Below are 18964 nucleotides of genomic sequence, written 5' to 3' on the forward strand. Positions count from 1 at the left end.
TTTGAATAATTCATTAATTTTAGTCCAATTTACATTCATACTGAGCAGCTTAAAATATATATAAAGTAACGCTCTATTCGCAAAGTTTTTAATGTAAAATGTTCTATAGCTCTCTTAAGATCAGATCTTTTAGTCGGGCGTACTCAAATAATATATATTTTTTTTGACCATAATATTATCAAGTGATTGGTCGAAAACAAAGTATCTTGCATTGTGAAATGCATTGTTATCTATCTAATTATTATATTAGACATAAATTAACTCAGTCGAAAAAAAAATATTATATATGGAAAAAATAAATTATCAATTTCGTTAAATTAGGAAATATTTAAATAAAAATGATCAAATAAATTTAAATATAATACACAATTAAAATATTTCTTTATATTTCCAAGTAAATTGCTTATGATATTTGTTTAAGCAACAAAAATAAATCTCTATTGTTAATATATTTTCAAATAAAAGCATTATTTCAGATTGTTGTACCAATCAAATGTTAATTTCGAAGATTTGTTAGATAATTAAAAATTTCTCGAATTTTTCAAAAGAGGAACGTTATTGAATATCCTTAATGGCTCTTATTTCTTTTTAATTACTGAAAGCATTATGTTCTCAGTTATATGTTGAATGTCAGACAAGGCAGTCCATAGCGACAGTTCTTGATTGTGTCCGACGGCCAGTGAGTGGGCTCTGCGATGCTCTGGCTCGGACTGAAATTACCATTATGATTTTCAATATCTGAAACAGCTCAAAGGCAAGCATCTAATTGATATGGCATTTTACACAGCAGAACTCCTCCTTTCTTGGTCAACTTGATAGCTTGTTAGCCACAAGCAGCAGCTTCAGTATTAATAATAATCAGAGTGTCAGCTACTTTTGTAGTTGCTGTTCTTTTTGTTGTCAATGTTGTCGTTGTTGTCAATCCCTGTCCCACTTGACGCAATCAACGAACGAACGTTGACGACAAACAAAAAGGAGGCAGAATAATTCGCGTTTGTTGTAAATGATTCAACACCTACAGGGCAACCGGGAATGTAGCAGATAAGATATATTCAGGACTCTTAAGGACTTTCTTTCGTTCTCTCTCGCTCTCGCTGTCGACAGACATATCAATCAGTGTGAGGCGTTGCCACGCCTACTCCACGTTGCGTCGCGGTGCGTTGTCACTTGACGCTGGGAGAAAAATTGCGATGCATTATTTACATGGTGCGCCTGAAAGCATGCTTTAATTTATTTTAATTCACTTCCCCACACCGCGCTGCCTCTGTCACTGGCTCTGTTGCTGTTGTCAGTGCTGTCGACGAGTGATATGTAAATATGCAGTTACGTGCGTACATTGGCGTGCAATTACAGTAGAACCCCCCTCCACCCGCTACACACACACCGTTCTTTCACACACCTGTACCATTTCCCTTTTGTATCCGAGGAAAGACTGGTGAAAGAGGAAAGACTGGTGAAATTCTTTTGCTAATGCGAAACACATTCGTTGGCATTAATGCGACGCACAGTGGGCGCAAATTGGCGATATGCGGCATCAGCAAAGGCATCGCTTTAGACGGCTTATTAGGCAGCTCTCGCAAGGATGACAGACGGCAGGATGTGCTGCTCGTTATGTGTAAGCAATCCAAGTACTCTAAGCACTAATTCCCATGTCAGCGTCAGGTGAGACAGCGTCTCGTCTTCACTCATCTCATTCCTTTCCCAGTCTCTCCCATATCCATATCGTCTGCTGATTGACTTCCGTTTCTCTCGTTTTCAATGCCATTAATCGATTTTGCACCCAAAGGACATTTTTGTGTGATTGTGTGTGGTTTTGGCTTTTCCGTATTTTGCTTATTTTCTTTTTCATTTCGATTTGTTTTCATGGCAAATCTTTCCTTCTTCTTTGTCTTCTGATTTCACGTCATGTTGTAAGTTTGCTCAAGCGACACTGTAAACTGTCTTTTATTCTCCCAGCGGTGCAATACTCAGTGTCGCAAAGGGAATTTTACGCTGCATGCATAAAATTGATTTGAATGCTTTATTGTTATTAATTTGGGAAAGCTTTTACACATATATTTTTCAGATTTTTTGTCCAATACAATTAATGATTTTAAATTTTATTACCAATTATATTTTAAAATAATATTTCGAAATTGTTGATTTTTATTTTACTGAGTTTACTTTAACAAAAAATTAATTTTTAAAATTTGAATAAATTGAACAAAATAAATTCCACAAAAAAAAGTAATGTATAAAATAGAATGTGAATCAATTAATGATTCAATAAGTTCTGTATTTGATTTCTAGCTCATTTTTGCAAGGTATAAATTGGTCATGTACTCGTATTTAACCGAAGTACTTTAAACATGCTTAGTTATTGTTATCTTAGGATTTTGCGGCTTGTTGCCTCGCACAGCTTCAGCTTCAATTAGATATGCGTATGAAGTTTGTTTTCTTTAGCTTTTCTCTTTTTATGTTCTTCCCATCCACGTTTTTATTGCCCCAAAATGGGCGACGTGCTCTGTATATGCAACTGAACAAACTTGCTGGAGTTCAACTTTAACAGAATCTCAAGCTGAAACTGAAACTGGAACTGGAGCTGATGTTAGCTGCTGTTGTCAGGTGCAGCCAGGTTGGAAATCTTATAAATTTTGCAGCAACTTTCATATTTTTTAAGCCACGTTGAGTGTCAGCCAGAGAACGTAGCTCCATATGACCAAAAAGCAGCAGATGAAGTCGACATTTTAGGTTAAATGGGGGACTAAGCTGATGTCATTGTCTTTGGCTAAGTATGAATTTCACAAGCGTCAACTACTTATATTAAGTTTTAGTAGATGGCAGTGCTTAAAAGCAGCCAAAGAAACGGGTTACATCAAAACCAAGGCAGCAAACTAGTTCTGAACCGAGCCTCGTAGAACCTCGTAGAAAGTTCTAAAAAAAAAAATAATTACATAAATTTTATGCTTTTCTAATATTACGCAATATTTAAATCTTCAAATAAAATTAAATTATCATCAAAATTTGATTTCTTAAAAAAAAAAAAAATTTTATGTATAACAATATAAATATTTTTTTTTGTGTAATTGAACCAAAGTTCGAACCCAACCAATTTGCCAACCGAACCTTGCTCTGTGGTTCGAACCGCCTAACCGAGTCTTTAACAAAATTTTGGAGGTTTGCAGCCTTGATCAAAACTTCACCTAATCAGAGATATTTAGTCTGAGAGCCTAAAAATGTTTGTAAGTTGAGTTGAGCAAACTATTGTTGCTCTGATTTCTATTAAGGCAGACAATACATTTTGTTGGTCTGCTGTCTAAGCTCTTGAAGCTGATAAATTCGGTCGGTAAGCAGGAAGGCAACTCACATTCATGTTTAATTAAAAGATAACACAAGCATTCACCTGTGCAGTTACGAGTGAAGATATTTGAATATATTCGCATATCAAGACTCGTCCTTAAAACACTTGCAGTTTGGGATCATATCGTCGTCGTCTCCATTTCAAATGATTCAAATTCGATTCGCTGCATTTTGTTGCTCTTGTAAAATTTATGCATTTAAGTTAAAGTAAATTTTGCGTGTGTTTAGTTTTGCAGCTGCTAAGCTGCATACACATACACACTCTTACACACACACACACACACACACACACACACACACTTTGGTTGTGCAAGCTACTGGAAAATATTTCAGTACTTGAGCTGTAAAAACTTTTCTCTCTGTAAGCTCTAAATGTACATAAGTGTGTGTTTATGAGTGTGTGCATGTGTGTAAGGTATCTGTATGTGTGTGGGTGTGTGTCAGTTCATGTTTGTGCTTGCCGATTGGAGATATGAGATTCAGTTGCACGATTTGTGCAACATTCAACTTATCGCCCTATAATTGAAAGCTTTAAAATTTATAGCCAACTTTGCTGGCTATTTAGCATATCAGAAGGAAGAGAGAGATACGGGGGTAAAAAGTTGCACAGAGGAGGTAGAATAGGGGGCACAGAAATCGTAAAAAATAATTCAGAGCCACCGCACGCAGTTAAATTATTCCAATTATTTAAAGCTTTTCCTCTGTTCTTGTCCCTGCCACCTTTCCGCATCCTCTTCCCTCGTACTTGTCCCCGTGGAAATGCTTTGTGTTTTATTGCACTGAGAATTTAGCGCCATCAATTAATGGTATGCCATAAAACTTTTATTAAGTGATTGACTGTCCGGCGAATAAGAGAGGGAAAGAGAGGGAGACAGAGAGAGAGTTGATTGACCCAACTGACCGAAACTGAGATCCGTTAGCGAAACCCCATCGAAGTCAAAGTCGAACCAAGTCAACCAAGTTGCCATGTTGAAATATTTAAAGCCGCTTAAACAAATTGCGGTTTGCTTTTGGTTCTGTTTCTGTTGCTGTGTCTGCTTCGCTTGTGCGGACAGACGGAACATTGAGAAAATCAATAGGTGGTAGCCATTGGGTCTCAAGGGGGGATAAGGTGGTGAGCAGTTTCCCGTAATCACACATAAAACTCTCGTTAGGCGCATTAAATTACAAATTCCATTAAAATGATTATTAAGGCAAGTATTTGCTAATTAATTTACTTGCTATACGCACAATGCCAGAGCACAATTAATAAATCCAAATGAGCAGCTACATTAGCGCCTGGCCAGCGTCAAATCGGGCACTTCAGACCATTTGAGTGCCCTACAAAAAAACAAATGTAAATTTGTTTACTGTATAGGAAAGACTGCAAGCGAAAAGCTGTTAAAAAATGGCAGGAAAAGAAGCCCTTAATAAAATGTCAATCATCAATAGCTTATTCATTTATTCTTCTTCTCCAAAACGCTAATTTCAACTAGCAGAGACTTAAATATAATAGATTTTTATTTATTGAACGAAAATTGTATGGCAGGAATATCTCTCTTTTTGTCATATATTTCCGTTCATAAAATATTTCTTAAGTAATAAAAAATATATTTTTTATTTTTAACAAATGTTATTATACCAGTTGAGAACTAGTTTTGAGCCTGTTTTGCAGCAGTAATAAGTATTAATTATAATGAAACTCTGATTCAGCAGCTACACTCAATTGCCTTATGATTTTAACTTAAACCACGCTTATAGTAAAAACTCCCTCGATTGTCCTTCAAAAAACTTAACACCATTCTAAAATAAATCACGAAAACGTAAAACTTGAGCGTTTTAAAGCATATAATCTATTTATGTTGTCGTTGGATAATGGCAATGTCAAGACTAATTGAGTTGGGAGTACATTAAATGCATTTATAACACGTCACCAACTTCACCGTTGATTCGATGTACCTTTTTATAAGTCTGTTTGGACCGTCCGAATGTAATGAATAACTGCTGCTGCCGCCTTGCGACCCTAGTCGACGAACGGGTCGACTCCTTATGAATAATAAAGCGAATAATCTGTCAGCGTCGCAGCCGACTAACAAGCCCACCAAAAACCCCGGTAACCAGGCTAACTAACCCACCAGCCAAAGGGCGGGGACGCGGACCAACGACAAACGACTCAATTTCGATAAGGACAACAACTCTGCTCTCCCTCTCTCTTTCCCTCTCTCTGGCAGGACTTTTGCTGGACGCGTAGTCGAAGTCGGACTCGCATTCGGTTCAGGGCCATGGCGTGTGTGTGAAGTGAATGTGTGGAAGTAGGGAGAGGGTGTAAAGTGGGAAAGACGGAAAGACGGAAAGAGGAGTAAGGAGAAAGGGGGAGGGAGAGCTAATAACACAAAATCGGATTTGAGCGTTGGGCCAGTTGACGCTGCGTGTGATAAAAGCAACAACACGCAGTTTGCGGTTTTCGTTACGTTACGTTACGTTACGTTATGTTTTTGGGGGCATCGGCGCACGCTGCGTATGCGTAACGTGCGTTTTAATGAAATATTGAATTTTATTGCCTGCGTGCCTGTCAACAACTTGCTGAGTCCTGTCCACAATTCACGTCCACGTCCACGTTCGCATTCACATTCCCATTCACCACCACAACAATGTCCACGATTCACATCCACACTCACGTCCAATCCCGCTTCACAACTTGTCACTGCCTCGAGGGCAAAGGGCGCCACCGACCACCGACTGGCGTCTCTTTTAATTTGATTTTCAGACAGTTCCCCTGCCCTCGGTCCCCTTTTCACCCGCTTTCCCCCTACCATCCACCCACCTCACGCATTTTAACGCTTTTTATTTGCTATGCAAAAGTTCAAGTGTATTATTACCAAAAAAAAAAAAAAATACGATAAAGAGAAAAAGTTGGTTTATGTTCCGGTTTTTGGTTATTGTTGTTGCTGTTGTTGTGGCCTGCTAATAAAAGCAATTTATGAAGCCCAAAGCGCGGAAATGAATTGTTAACAAATTTTGCGGCGTTGAGTTTTGTGCGTTGAAGTGGACATGCTGTAGCCAAAGCTGAAGATGATGGGAATTGCGAATGGAAGCAAGGCTTCCCCATCCCTGTCTCATGATGATGAGTGCCTTGACCGTTGTTGTTATTATTGTTGAGTGGACGACATGTCTTGTTTATGGTTAAACCCAGACTCAGCCGGGTAACTGGCAACTGGGCGGAGACCACGCCCCCGACTCTCTGGCATTGCGAAATTTCCCAAAGCGCGCATAAAATAAAAACCCCAAGCAAATGAAAATAAAAAGCAACCAACTGCAATTCTTAACATTAACAACAGCTTTAAACTCTCAACAAAAGGTTTTAACTTTATAATCGCGAACGATACGTGTGAGAAATTTCCAGAAATGTAAATATAAAGAAATGTTGAAAAGTCCCTGCAAAGTAGATTTTTTTTCATATTTTCATATACTTAGTCTAAAGCTGCTTATTTAATTTATTTATTTCGGTGAGATATATGCTAATCTACTTCCAGGTTTTTTGAATATTTCATTATTTTGTAAACTTTGTTCTTAAGTTATTATATTTTAAAAATCCAGCTACTTGAATATTGACTTTTGGAAAACCAGTCGGCATTTTATTAAAGAGGTGTTTGCATATTCATAAATAATTCATGTAGTTAAAAACTATAAAATATATAGTGATATTGAATAATCACACATCTGAAATCTTAATCTATGTTGATAGATATCTGATGAAATATTAACATTTTAAAAAAGGAATACAGAATAACGCGTTTGAAGCAATTTCAGTTGAATTTATGCAAATGAACACAGCCTACTTTTCGGAACAGATTAAATTGAATATCAATTGCACATTGGAATTTTCAAATTGATTCAACTAAAATTTATTTGAAACTGATGCTTATATTAGACCTTGCTTATTAAATAATACAATATTTATTTTTACAAAGTTGGAAGATATTTGCTTTTATCCAATTCGAAGCTTTCTTTTCTAATAATTATCACAACCAACGCTTAATTGAAAAAATTAATAGTAACGTTAGGCAAGTATAATAATGATTTATTAATGTACAAAAATTGGAAAACTTGCTATTTAATTGTTATACAAAATAAATTATAATATTTAAGATGTTTTTCAGAACCAAAAGCGTCTACAAGAAAATTGAAAAATAAATAATAAATGAAAATAATTATATTTTTTGGAATATAAAATATTTTAATATTATAAATTTGTTTTTGAATTGACACCCAGTTCTAAAAAATTATTAAGCATATCTCGAAATTGATTTATTGTTCTTCGAGTTGCTTTGTTAAGAAACTGTTTAGTATCTCATTTAAAAGTCATTTCATTTTATAGAGCGGAGATTGAGGTTAAGCTTAAAGTTGTACTCGGCAAATAAAAGCTGAAAAAAATGAACGATGCCACAAAATGTGGTAAATGATGCAGATGCAGCAGCAGCTGCTTATTGTTGTAGTTGTTGTTGCCGTAATTGCAGCTGCTGCATCTGCTACTTTTTAATTATGAGATAAAACTTACCGATAATAAGCAGCTTAATGGTCGTCATATTCGTTGTTCTCGTTGATGTTTCTTCTGCTGGTTTTTATTTAACTTAATGGTTGTTGTTGCTGTATCGTAGTTTGTTTGTATGCAGCTCGTTTTGGCTTTGTATTATTGTTGTTGTTGCTGTTTTTAATGATTCAGCATTGCAGTTACAGCTGCATGGACTTTTTCAATTGATGTTTACGCAGCGTATATATTAATCCGACTCGGTTGACTGAACAGTTTGACATGCACTGCAAATGCCGCCAATGGCATTTTAATGTTAAAAACGCGATTGCAATTTTATGATGAGTGCAGTAATAAAAATGATGCCGCATATGCTGCATTCTTGTTGTCGCTTAACCGAATATTGGCATTTTGTTCGCTGAAGCCTACTTATGGGCGCATGGTACATGGATATTTAATTTATTAAACATTTTAAACTTTATATTTTATTTAGTCTTCAATTCTGTTGGAATTGTGCACTTAAAGCCGCTTTTGTCCAGTACTCTATAATTGAATATTTCAATTAAATTGATTGAAAATGCCACATGCAATAGTATGCAACATACTTTTGATGCCAATGAATATTTAAAGCCATAGACATTTCAATTTCAGGCCTAATTTACAACAAACTGACAGAGAGACAGCCGGAGAGGGAAAGGACCATACTTAAATAGAAGTGAGTCTACGCCTATACATTAAATTTACATATTTTGTTAATAATCATAATTTGTAGGTATGGTCTCTGCGTGTCTGTGTGAATGTGCTTGGGCCATCTTGGGTGTAAATGGACGCAGAACTTAGGCTGGCAGATCCTACACATGTAAACTGGATACCTAATGTCTTATTCATGTTTACAGATTTGTACCCTGTATGTTACCTATTACCTGCTTGCCTGCCTGCCCTCTAAACCCTCGTGTTTGCTTTGGCTCTGATATTGTTTGCGTGCTGTTAACTTATTAACCAATGGCAGTCTAAAAGCCAAACCTTTTTGGCCCAACAATTAGAAGTAACAATTTGGTTTACAATGGCAAAAAACAGAAAATATCATTTGACTCACAGTACAATAAGAATATCACTTGCTTTTAAATCGCGTTTAAAGATGAATCTGCTCAGTAATTTTATTGGTATGAAAAATCACATTAAAAAATTTCGAAAAATAATGAGATTTTTGCAGAGTGTAATTTCGGTATCATATAAATATCACAATAAAAGTTTTGGTCACAAAAGTTTAACCAAAAGACAAAAAAAAGTACTTTAACTTATTATAATATTTAAGCAAAATTACTTTCTTTTGTATTTAAAAAACAATGTTATCAATTTAGTTTTTAAAGTTTCTGTGGGCAAAAATTAAACATAAATGTAATTACCCAAGCTTTTCATTTCTTTTTGTAAAGTCTGCGCGCCGAAAAGTATGCAGTACGAATGAGGACATGAATGAAGGAAGAGAGTAGGCCACAGCAGCACACAAAACGCACATAAAAAATCTGATGCTATGGCCACATTATGTGCCGGACGAAGAAGGAACACAATCAGCTGTCACAGTAGAATAATAAAAATAAATTTATTTGCGTTTTGCGACAGTTCCGACTGTTGTTGCTGCCAAGGACAACAAGTTGTCCCAACGAAGAGAAAGCAGCATAAAGAAAATAAAAAAAGTGAAGAAAAATCCTAAGAAATTATAAGAATTTGACAGATGAGTCGGAGTCAGGGCTGCTGAGCGGAATGAAGGAACAGGAGCGGGGAAACGCGAGCTGGCAAAGCGCCCAGGTAAAAGTGGAGCACAAGTTTTGGCTTAAATTGAGCTGAAATTTGTTGTCACTGCAGTTGGCCCACTTTTGTTCTTGTTGTTGCTGTTGTTTGTGTGTTTGTGTGAGTGTGTGTGCTGAACCCGGCATGAATATGCATGCGGCATGTCGACAAGGTCGACAGTTCTGGCAACAGTTGCACTTGAGTACTGCAGCCTTGCAACTGCTTTCTATGCCACAAGCTCTGTCCATTTGTCACTGAGCCCGCGACTGTCGAGTGCCATTTGCATAATTACAACGCACACGGTCTTGCAGGCAATGCTTTTTCATTAGCTTTAAAAACACACGACACTTGCCACTCGCCACTTGCCACACACACGCGCCCCAAAACGACTTACTCTTCAATTGCGCGACTTTTAGAATTCGATTTGATTTTAAACTACTTCGGATGCGTCCGATTTTGCCGCCCGTTGCCACCGAATGCTTCTTACCAACTAACACAGTTTGTATTTAATTACAGCTTAAGAACGAGCAACAATAGTAGACACGAGTGCAGGCAAGCCTCGGCTCAACACGAGCGCTACACGAAGCCTGCTCACGAGACAACACGACTGCCTTTGACGCCGGCGCAATGAAAAGGAAGAGAGAGCAGAAAGTCTGGCAACATTTGAGAGCCAAAATGTTGCCAAGACTCAGTTGTTGTGCTAGGTTAGTTAGAAATAGATCGGAATTGAAATTTTAAATTCAAATTCAATCAATTTGCATAACTAAAGACTTAACAATCTTTAGATCTTGCTTCCGTTTTCCAAATAATCAGTATCGAAAAAAAATTGCCTACTTTTAGGCTTACTTCGTTTGTGGGTCAACATGACACGAATCCCACTCGTTTGTAGCTCGTGCCTCGGTTAACATAAAAGCCGAGTGTTGGAATTAAGAGCGTGCATGTTTCATTTCCATTGCGTTCCGCTCTCCGTAGGCAACATGTTGCCAACGACGCTGGCAGCAAACGCGCAACAGTTGTGCCCAGCTGTGGATAATACAACTGAGCTACAGGCTAAGTTTAAACCCCATCTGCACTTACAGCAATTGCCACTTAACTAAAATGCCACACTCGAAATTGTTGTTGTCAACTATTTTGGTGATGCTAAACTGTTGCCACCATCTGGCTGCCACTTGGCTCAGGCTCTAGATGAGCTGTACAGTTTTAATGCTGGCTTGCAACAACTCTAGCGTAATCAGCAAAAGTGGCCAAAAAGACTCGACTCAAAGTGGCCCATACCCAAAACCAAAATGCAAACTCCAAGTTAGAGGGTTAACTTATCACAGTATGAATTCAGGTGAGGAACATCTCACACATCAAGCCAGACCTCTTTTAGAATATGCATATAAAAAATATTTGCAAACTGTGAAACAACTTTGCACAGGCAACACCTCTGCACTCTCAAACACAGACACACACACACTCATACACACACATCGATACATCTATGCGACACAGATACAGCTACAGATACAGATACAAATGCACATTCACCAAAGTTGATAAAAAGTCCAAATAAATTTGTTTTTGTCGTTTGGTTGAATGTCTGATGTTGGCACTCGAGTCTTTGACATAAATTTATGCGTTTTGTGTGCCCCAACAACAAGAAAAACAACAACAACAACTACTCAACCTGGTTATAGATCAGGTCATGGATTTTTATAGGTGGGGATGAATCGTTGGCAAGGCGTGAGTTGCTTTAGGCGGTTGGGGGAGGGGAAAAGGGTTGCGATGGCTGCTGACAAACTAAAGTGTATTTCGAAATTGAGTTGTCATAAAAACAGGCAGCAACATTTAGTAGTACGTGTGATGTACAGTGGAAACAAACTTGGCCTGTTTATGAAGCTACTGAAAAATGGCAATCCTTACAATATTTAGAAACTATTTTCAAAAATGTTCAGAGATATAATCATAAATATTGTACTTACGTTTAATTTTATATACAACACATAATTATTAATTTAAATTTTAAATATTTTTAATCTTTTCCTTATTTTTATTGTCGTTAGTTGTCGTTAAAAATATAAATACATTTTGCAATTGTCTCTAAGATTTTCAAATATACCCTTAAAATATATGTTAAATGATGACTGAAAAAATAAAAGATAAACAAAGTTACAGATAAATTTTTATGCACCTGCATAACTCTCTGAAATGAATTTTAATTTGAAAATTCCATAGCGCAGTTATTTGCTGTACAAATTTTACTGTAGTTGCTTGGACTTGTGACCTAGTGCTTTGGCTTTGACTTTTTATTTGCCTGCTCGTAGAAGCTGTAACAACTGAGAAAAGAAGCAGTCACACTCCAGAAGCTCTAACTCACGACTTTGGCCACTTGAGGCTGAGATACTTTCACTGCCCCCATATTCTCCTGTATCTCAGTCACTCTCACAGTTGGCATTACAACTAGTCATAAAATACAAGAGGTTTGAGTAAAAACTTTTTTCGATTTAAATAAAAAGGTTGGCTCTTGAAGTGCAGGGTAGAAGACAGAAGAGAGGTAAATATAACGGCAGGCAGTTTGAACTTTGATGACAAGAGCTGTAAAATGGAAACAAGGAGAAAAAGAAGAAGAAATACAACCTGTCCAACACTTTTGTGAACTGCTTTAACTTTCAGCAACAAGATGAATAAGAAAAGCAATATGAATACTCACACGATTCGTAATATTCACATGACCTGTCAACGCGAGTGATGTGAATAATATTTTGTTGTTACGATTTATTATCTTTTATATTATGTATTTGTCCTGCTAATGGAAGGGATCCCGGCCACTGTTTGATGAAACCGACGTCGCTTTAAACAGCTTTTAATTAATTTGCACAAGGACAATGCATGCTGACAGCAGCTGCTTGGCATAAAACGCACGTAAATGAGCTGTGCATTGGCTGACGAAAAGAAGGGAGCAAGAGAAAACAAATGAGTGGATAAAATTAAAATTGTAGCGAAATTCATTGGGCTTGCTGCAACAGTTACAACAACTTCAGTTAATCAAATGACATGCAACATGACACACACACCCTTACGCACTATCTGGGTGGGCGTGACTGTCGTATATATAAATCACAGCGCCTTTTCTCCTCTTTCCTCTTGCTCACATCGACATAATTGCTTAAATACAATTCTGCGCACTATTGAGCAATTATGCAGTATTCTGCTTCCCTTACCCCTAGCTCAGCCTACTTTTATTCCCTCTCCCAAAAGTATGCAAAACTTTATGCCAGAAATTAACAGCCGCCAAAATGTCTTAATATATTCAACGATTTTGGGTCGTCGTTCTCGACAGTTTTAGCTCCTTCATCATATAATTTATGCGCGTTTTAATTTCATTTTGTGCCTAACAAATGCCACGCCCAACCGCCCATTGAAATATGGTATTTTGACACCTTCAAGGTTGCGCCTCTCAGACACAAAACTCCCTAGGCCAATTCCCCTTCATCCCAAAGAAAAAAAGGTCGAAAGTGCCTCAAGGCTCAGGCAAGGAACCAGGAATTAATATGCCACCAGATTGTTCTACACTTATGGCAACGGATATTAACAGACTTTAATCAGTTCTGGGTTACTTACATAGCGAACGGACATTATTAAATTATGTACAACGCTATTGTTCTTTCAAATTGCCTTCACATAAATTGAAACCTTTTGTAAAAAAACAAAAATTTCTTCAAGAAAATAAACCAAGTTTTTTCCATATCTAATCTATAATTTTAAGCTCAAAATAATATATTTTTTAAAATTATTAGAATATTTATATTATTAATTTTATGGCCTAAGGTTTTAATATTAGAACATTATAGTTAACAAATGTAATATAGTAGCTCAAATATTTTATTTACATAAGATAATTTTTTTTAGTTCAAATTAAATAAAAATTAAGAATTCTGAATATAAAAAGGTTTCGAATATTAAGAAAAATTTACATTGGATACTGCACAAAAATAATAAGCAAATACTACATCGTTTCATTAGAGTATTTAAAATTCGTGGCAATAATAAATGCAAATTCCCCGTTGTTTTATTTAACACTAAATCCAGTTTGCATAAATTGTTGTTCCTGTTTAATAGCATTCACGTTGTTCTTGTTGTCGCATTTCAAAATTCACAATTCAAAACGTGTTAATTAGGCACAGGATGTAAGGAGATGGGGAGAGGGGGGGTGGCTGTAGTTTATACGTTTACTGGGTCTCAAATGTGTTAATGACTTGCCAAGCAAGGCCAAAAGCAGTGACTTCTGTGCCATTCCCCTTTCTCCCTCTTCCGACGATACACGACACTTGCAGTCCGCAAACCGCTTACCTTTCTTCAAGTTCCGCGTTTCGTATTGCTTAAGAACATTTGGTTTGTTGTTGGAGAATGGGGGTGTCAATAAAATTAGCATTTTCTTTTCTTTCGCTTTGTTTTCCTTTTGTTTTGTTTAGCTTGTCGCACAAATTAAAGAGGGGCGCTGGGCGTGGCACATTACGCAACTAAATATTCATGCGACTTGCTTAAAAGTTTTGACAACGCAGCTTCTTCTTCTTCTTCTTCACATATTGTTAGCTGTCACATTGGTACTTGCTACTTGTCGCTTGCCGCTTGCCCCTGCCCCCTTGGGGCAGCCATAACTATCAAATTACGTTCCGACATGTGTGGCTGGTCGTAAAAAGCAATGTTCGACCCATAAACACCTGGCATAAAGCAACTTAAGCCCGGAAAGAAGTCTGCGAACCGAGCGCAGTTTAAATATTTTATTGTAATTAAGCCGCGAATTTCTCCCCAAGCGAGACCTTAAAATCAGAGCCAGATGTTGTTAAAAACTGTAAGAACCTCACACACACACACATTGCAGGTAGGCAACTTAAAAAGGTTCTTTTGTTTCGTTGCGCTGATTTACAGCCGCAAGTTTTGTTGCCTTAACTTTTGGATGGCCCGGACAGTTAACATTTGGCTTACTGCACTTCTTAACACTATGTTGCCGTTAATAATACAAAAGCAGTAGCAGCTGCATTTCATCTTTCCCCATTTCCCCTTCCTGTTAACTCAAGACAATGAGGCAACAACCATCCCTCAACCGAAAATAGAAAAAAACTAAATGAAAACTGTCAAATGAGCCACAATTGCAATTGTTCATCCGCTTGTTGCTAAGCTGCCTTAATGATATGTATGTGTGTGTATTTTTGTGTCTGTGTTGATGTGTGTGTTTACCTGCATCTGCTGTTGAAAACTTTCACCTGTTAATGACATTGTAGAGTGCAGGGGAACAGGGCCAGGGACGTAATGAGAAACCAAACAAAACAGCAGCAACCCAAAATAACTTTTGCAGCAACTTTTGAAAAATGTTTTACAACTTTAACTTTAATTAAAAGCGGAAATGCATTATTGAAACCAAATGCTGAGATTAGGGCTGAAAAAATTAAGAACAGGAGAATTGGGGAAATTGAGCCAAAGGTGTAGATAAAGTCTAAATGCGAAACTAAAATGCTCTTACCCTCCACCAAATACTAGATTTTTTGATAACCATTGCCTTTGAAAACAATTAACAATTTAAAACTAGGTTCGAGAGTTCATTTGCTCGGATTCATCAAATGCAATAAATTTATTTTAATTTAAAACAAATTTTTAATTATTGGTATATTTTGTACCACAAATTAATTAATTCAAAACATAATTTTTTTGGAACCTAAAAATGTTGTAACTTGTACAATTAAACACAGTCCGCTTATTAAAATTTTAAAAGTTATTCTTGAGGTTAACGGAAAAGTCCAGATAAATTTCATAGATAATTGGTTTACGGTGTACAAACTGCCAAACAATAAAAATCATTTTAATAGTCCATTTATTTTTAATAGAATGTTAAAAGTAAATGTTGTATAACAATTAAAATGTTGTAAAAATAGAAATAAATTGGTGTATAAAAAATAATGTACGGCTTTCGGCAACCGAGCAAAATTTATGAGCTTATCAATCAAAACCAGTTTGGTATGCAAATATGCTAGTTTTCACTTTCCCGGTATTCATAAAACTTTTTTCCCTTTTTTTCTTTTAAAAAAATGCGAATGAAAGTCAGAAATCAAGCTGCTCGACAGGGATTATTGCAAAAATGAAAATGTATAATTGAAAACAAATACAAAGCAATATAATATGTACTTAATCATAGCGATTAAATACTGCTCACACTTTCACTTTAATATTAAATATAAATAATGCAAAACAACAAAAGCTATTAATCTACTTTTCTACGAATTATAGAATTGTTTAATTAAATAATTATTAATCTACTTTTCTACGAATTATAGAATTGTTTAATTAAATAATTAGATTAATAAACAAACAAATCCATCTAAGCCTTTAACTAAACAACAATATTTTAGAGATAACGTTGGGTGTAAAAAGAAATAAATATGAATAATAATAGTTTTACCCGTTACTTAAAAAATAAGTAAAAGGATATTGTGTTCGTTGGAATGTATGTTACAGGGAGAAGGAGGCATCTCCGACCCTAAAAAGTATATATATTTTTGATCAGCATCAACAGCCGAGACGATATAGCCATGTGTGTCTGTCCGTTCGTCCGTCCATATAAACAAAAGGATCTCAGAGACTATAAGAGAGAGAGATACCAAACTTTCACTCACAGACTTCTATATACCCCACGCAGATCAAGTTAAGATAAATTTAGAAATCAGCCTTAAAGCTTGGAATATTATATTGCTTTACTTGATACTTGTAATCAAGTTTAAACACGGTCAAAAATAATATTATTTCATAAATATTTTATTGGATGTGCTCTGAAGTATTATTTTAATATTTGGCTCTATCGATTATCGGGTCGCATTGCCTAAACACAATGATAAAAGCTTTAAACGGAATCAAAAGTATCACAGCTCAAAGCACGAGCGGCAATAAGGAGAGAGAAGGATGATGGTAGGAATACGAGTGAAAGGTCAAAACTCTACGACAAACTGCACGACATTGATGCAAATGCAATTGCAATTGCAATACACATTTATTCAGCTATAAATCAATAAATTTTAATTAAATTTGCAGCCACCCGCAGACCAATCGGGTACACGACAATTGTTCTACTCCCTCTCTGTCTGGCTCTCTCTCTCTATCTCTCTCTCACTAGCTGTCTAATAAATGATACATCAAAATGGGAATGCAGCTTTGAACTACAATTTTCTGTTCACTTCCCGTACTATATCCTAGTCTGAGTCGGGCTTATCTGGTTTAATTTTTGGGATTCTGGGTTGAAATTGAAATTGGGGCTCGAGCTTGGTCAAAAGCAAATCTGATAATGTGTATTTCCGCTGCTGATAAGAGCCGCTCAGCATATAATTTGACAAGGTCGCATCCGCGAGTATAATACATTTGGCGTACCAAAAGCGAACCTCCCCCTCTTCTCAATCTCTCGTTGTTGCAGCCTTTCAGTCGGCTTATAATTTAATTATGCATTTCGATATTGGCAATTGCTATTTGTGATTTGCAATTTCGATTTTGATTTGCGAATTTTGGTGATTTCGATATGTGCTTTGTGATTTTCGGCATAACGTATACGTCCCGTTGACAGAGCTCTCTCTATCCAGATGGATGTATAGTTAGATAGATTCGATCGAGTGAGCGAGCTTGTCAAACATTTCACGGCATTTCCGCAATGCATAAGGCAACAAAAACAACTCGGTGAAAGTGGGGAAAATGAAAAATAGAAAATCAAAAATTGAGAAATGTCAAATGAAAAATGGAAAATCAACTCAAATTCAGTTTGTGCTTTTGTCAATCGTTCTGCATAATTTATTGTGAAATTATTGAGCTAATGAAGTGCGCGCTTTTCGGTTTGGTTTTCCATGCTGAGATTGCGAGCCAATTTATGCAGGCGCGCGACTTTCCTGTGCCATAAATCTTACCACGAATCGCACAGCCGCATCCAACAAATCATGACGCTTAGCGAGGGCTGCAATAAGAGTTTTTTTAATGAAGTTTCAAATAGAAGCTCTTTAGCTATGTAAAGAATAAACTAGGTCGATGGGAGAGGGAGAATTATTATATCATTATAATCATTAATGAATGATTTGCTTAAACAAAACCAAATATAGTATATCACTGCGGACGGCAGCTCTCGCTAGTGACGAAAGCAGCTAATGGAGCCGTTGCGGCCTTTTGGTAAAAATTTTTATTTTAAAAAAATTCTTATCAAATCCGACAACTGGTTCAAAAAATAATTTAATGTAATATTTTGAAATTTAAAAGCAACAGTTATGTCCTATATATCGTTCAAAAGGTACGATTAGGGGCTCTCAGACGTGCCTTTAAGCTTTTTTTCTTAAATACTCAGGTAATTAAGGTTTTTATTTAACCTACATTTTGGCGATTTATGACAAAACGGCGCTATTGATTTTTTTATTTTCAATATGTTGTAGTACGTAATATTCGGCACTGCGCAAAAAGTAATTTATATATTCGTGGTAGTTCACCCTTTTTGCGCACAGTGCAGAATACCAATTTTCTGATTTTTTTATTATAAATAAATATTTTTATTTAAAATTTTTATATTAAACTTTATTTAGTTCGTTACAAAATTGGATATCAGAAATTTTGGGTCTGGAGGTTTTTTTGGTGTGTTTTAAGAGATCACAATTCAAAGAATTTGTCTTCATTATAAAAATATATTTGACATTTAAAAATACTTCCAGAATTCTAGAATGACACATTTCTTGTTGAGTTCAGCCCAAACACAACTTGATTTTCTTTTACAAACGTTTTTTAAATATATTTATATCCTTAATAAATATATTACATTTTATTATTAAATTAAAAATGTAGTGAAATCTAAATAAACCATTAACATTTGTAGCACATCTCGCATATGAAATTGAAGTGCATTTTCGAGAGCGCATAAAGTTTTGAAAGCACACACATACAGTTCTCATAGTTTGTGACGAATTGTAATACAAATGAGCTGAGGCTAGGTAACGGCAACGGCAACGGCAACGGCAACGGGAATTGCTCGGGCTGTCTCCACAAGAATGGGAGGGGAGTGAAGAGTAAGGGCTGAGGGATGGCAGAGAGAACAACCCAGAACCTGTTTTCCGGCACGTCGTTTAGCGCAACAACTTAATTTGCATATCAGCGCCGCCAAATTGCAGCCGGCATGCAACGCACATAACGCGAAATGAGTTGAAAAGAGGAACACGGCGTGGGGAGGGGAGGTGAGGAGTTGTGTAGGCTCTAACTGAAGTGTAGGCAACTTTGCTAGAAATTGTTTTGCAGCCTTTGGCGGCGCACACATGCAACGAGCATGAGGCACGAAGCACAAGC

This window comes from Drosophila innubila, assembly GCF_004354385.1.
Source record: "Drosophila innubila isolate TH190305 chromosome 2L unlocalized genomic scaffold, UK_Dinn_1.0 4_B_2L, whole genome shotgun sequence".
Taxonomy (NCBI): domain Eukaryota; kingdom Metazoa; phylum Arthropoda; class Insecta; order Diptera; family Drosophilidae; genus Drosophila; species Drosophila innubila.